General features: G+C 37.8%; 1 pseudogene; it reads right to left on the reverse strand.

Annotated features, from left to right (window-relative positions):
• Nucleotides 1-2,494: 2,494 nt before the first annotated feature.
• Nucleotides 2,495-3,052, reverse strand: LOC122910347 (annotated as a pseudogene).
• Nucleotides 3,053-3,278: the final 226 nt, after the last annotated feature.

Genomic DNA, 3,278 nt, shown 5'->3' on the forward strand with positions numbered 1-3,278 from the left:
GAAATATTCTCAGGTTTTACCAGGGTTCATTTTGAGAGTTCTTTTAGACAATGAAGCATTGTAATAACCCTCTTCTTTTGATGTTACCTATGTTATAAATGTACCTGTTAAAATGTGATTAGAAAGTCAATTTAAGAAAATTTCAATTCAGTTCAATTCAGAGAATAGTTATCAAGCAAATTTGATGTGCCAGACACTCTGTTGGGCCCTGGGGCTGTGATAGTGAACACGACCATCTGTCCTCCTGAAGATCACAGTTTGCAAAGACAGATATTCAATAAGTAATTACAATGTGATGAGTTTATGGAAGAGGATGTAAAGTTGTCCAAAGCAAGGTGGATTTAATTAATCCTGGAAAGCATGGGAGGCTTCTGTGATGAGGAGACATTTAAGTGAGGACTTGAAGCATGAGTCGAAACTGGCTGAGATAACAGAGATTCAAGCAGTGGAAGTGGTACAGGAGGAAGCTTTCAGGTCCCCCAAGTCCAACGACACTTTTTAAGAAGAGTATTCCAAGTTCTCAGGTCAGTGGAGAGAGTCTTGGGTGGCTGCCACCATTAGGTAATGGGGAACTTCATTGCTCAGAAGGAGCAAGGCCTTGACTTTTTTTTCTGTGTCATGTTGCCTAGCTTTCACAATGACTCCTCTACTTACTTATACCATAGGTTTTCTTTCTTTTCCTCTCCTCTCTCTCTCTCTCTTTCTTTCTTCTATTTCTTTATCATTTAAATTCAGTTAGTTAACATATAGTGTATCGCTAATTTTGAATGTGGACCAGGTAACTGGGCGATGGGCATTAAGGAGGGCATGTGACGTAATGAACACTGGGTGTTTTATACAACTGATGAATTACTGAACTCTACACCCTGGTTTTAACAACTCTTCTGGTTATGGGAATGTATCATCTCAGAAATAAGTGCTTTAAAGATTTTACTTTTAGAAAGAGTGCTCAACAGACAACCCCTCTTTCTACTTGGCTATATTTATGTGCCACACAGCTAATTAGATAAAGACCAGAAAGTTTTCAATGGTTTTTGCATAAAAAAATTTATTGGTGACATTCTAAAGAGCTGCTAGTAGCTTAGTAGGTGAAGAAATCATAGGGCAGGGGGTTGGGGTGTGAATAGGAAGTGAGCTAGTAAATACAGAGAATACAGACACTCTAAAGAATCTTGGCTATAGAAAGAAGAAAAGGGATTGGATAAGTATGTAGAGGAAAAGAGGAATAAGGAAATGTCAGGTTATTTATTTATTTAGAAGAGAGACTATGGCAAGATTAAATATTGCTGGAAGTACACTACTCTTTATGGCAAAGTAAGAAGTATGAGGAAAAGCATCCCTAAAAGGAGGCCTCATCCATGATCTTTGGTTGTTTTCAATTTGGTTTAGAAGGTAAATGTAAAACATAAGTAATGACTTAAGAATAGGATATCCTATAATAACCTTTATTGTGAATTAGGTGTGTGATGAGAAAGGGAAAAGAAGGAAAAAGAAAATTAGGTACTATATATTAAAGCGACAGTGTTTTCAAAAGGTGGTAGCAAACCAGAGATCAACTTGGGCTGGTGGTTTAGAAAAGGAAGAGATTTTAAGGCTCATTCCTCTACTTTCAATCAGTTTGACTTTAGGGAAGTTATGCTGTTTTTATTTTATTTTACTTTTTCAAGATTTTATTTATTTATTTGACAGACCAAGATCACAAGCAGGTGGAGAGGCAGGCAGAGAGAGAGGAGGAAACAGGCTCCCCACTGAGCAGAGAGCCCGATGCGGGGTTTGATCCCAGGACCCTAAGATCATGACCTGAGCCGAGGGCAAAGGCTTTTATGCAGTTTTTCCAAGCTTTTGTTTTCAGTGTGTAAAAGGGATCATGATGCTGAATTCACTTTTGTGTTTGTGAAGAGGAGATAATTCCTGTAAAGCTCTGAGTATGATTAATGTTCAATAAATTATAACTCATAAAATCATAGAAAATGGGACTTGAATAACAAAGACACTATTATTCTATCATGGTTTGCACATAGTAGCTCTTCACTAAAAAAACTGGAGAGAAGGAAGAAGTGAAATACATATTGTGAGCAAATATGTAAAGTGAAAAATATATGTGAGGATAGATGACAACAAATTAGACGGGTCTATAAGTGATGCCCTACAGTTTCATTGTGTTCATGATATTAGAAAAATATGGGATATCAGAGTACTTGGAAGCTAGCTAGAAATTCATGATATAAGAGTTAATTACATTATCTGTTATAACAGGTACAAATCTCAGTCCAAAATAATCCAGAGATGTAAGAAACATGACTTGATTCTTCTACAAACCAACTAAATTTTTCTTCAAATCTTTTGTTGTTGTTGTTTATCTTAATTTTATTATATGAATTTTTATCTCAAAATCATAAATGTAACTCTTCAATCCAGCTAGACTAGAGGACAGTAGGAAAATATGAACCAATAGAAGTACAGCGAGAACACAAAGATTATAGACTATTTTGAGCAGATGGGGCAAAGGGGTGCTATCCTGAGTTACAGAAGGAATAATCTGGTAGTTAAGATAAAACAAAAGTCAAATTTACTAGATTTGTCCATGGTCAGCAGTGGTGATCTTCTTGTTAGTCTTGCCATTCCTGGACCCAAAGCACTCCAATGGGTTCCACAATATTCATGCCCTGTCTCACCTTGCCAAAGACCACATACTCGCCATCCAAACACTCAGTATTGGCAGTACAGATGAAAAGCTGGGAACCATTAGCATTTGCCATGTGTAAGATTCCAGGACCTATGTGCTTCAGGATGAAATTCTCATCATCAAATTTCTCCCCAGAGATGAACTTGCTGCCAGTGCCATTATGGCATGTGAAGTTATCACCCTGGCACAGAAGTCCTGGAATAATCCTGTGAAAGCAGGAACATTTATAATGAAATCCTTTCTCCCCAGTGTTCAGAGCACAAAAGTTTTCTGCTGTTTTTGGAACTTTGCAAACAGTTGGACGGAGATGGGGCACAAAGGCTTGCCCTCAATAGTGATGTTGAAGAACACAGCGGGATTGACCATGGTTGGGCAGCAGGGGCAGATCCGGTGGTGGGGGTGGTCATCTGCAAGATCTCTTTGAATTTTTAGTTTCTTTGGACATCAGACATTTAAGTTGTCTCTCTATTCCTGGGCTTGGGTTTAAGTTCCAGAGAGATGTATGTGATTTCAAGATATTGTATGACCCATCTTGTTTTTGAGTCATCTGTCCTCACAGATATTTGCTGATCAATTCATGGTTCCATTTAGT

This window comes from Neovison vison, chromosome 6, assembly GCF_020171115.1.
Source record: "Neovison vison isolate M4711 chromosome 6, ASM_NN_V1, whole genome shotgun sequence".
In the NCBI taxonomy this organism is placed as follows: Eukaryota; Metazoa; Chordata; class Mammalia; order Carnivora; family Mustelidae; genus Neogale; species Neogale vison.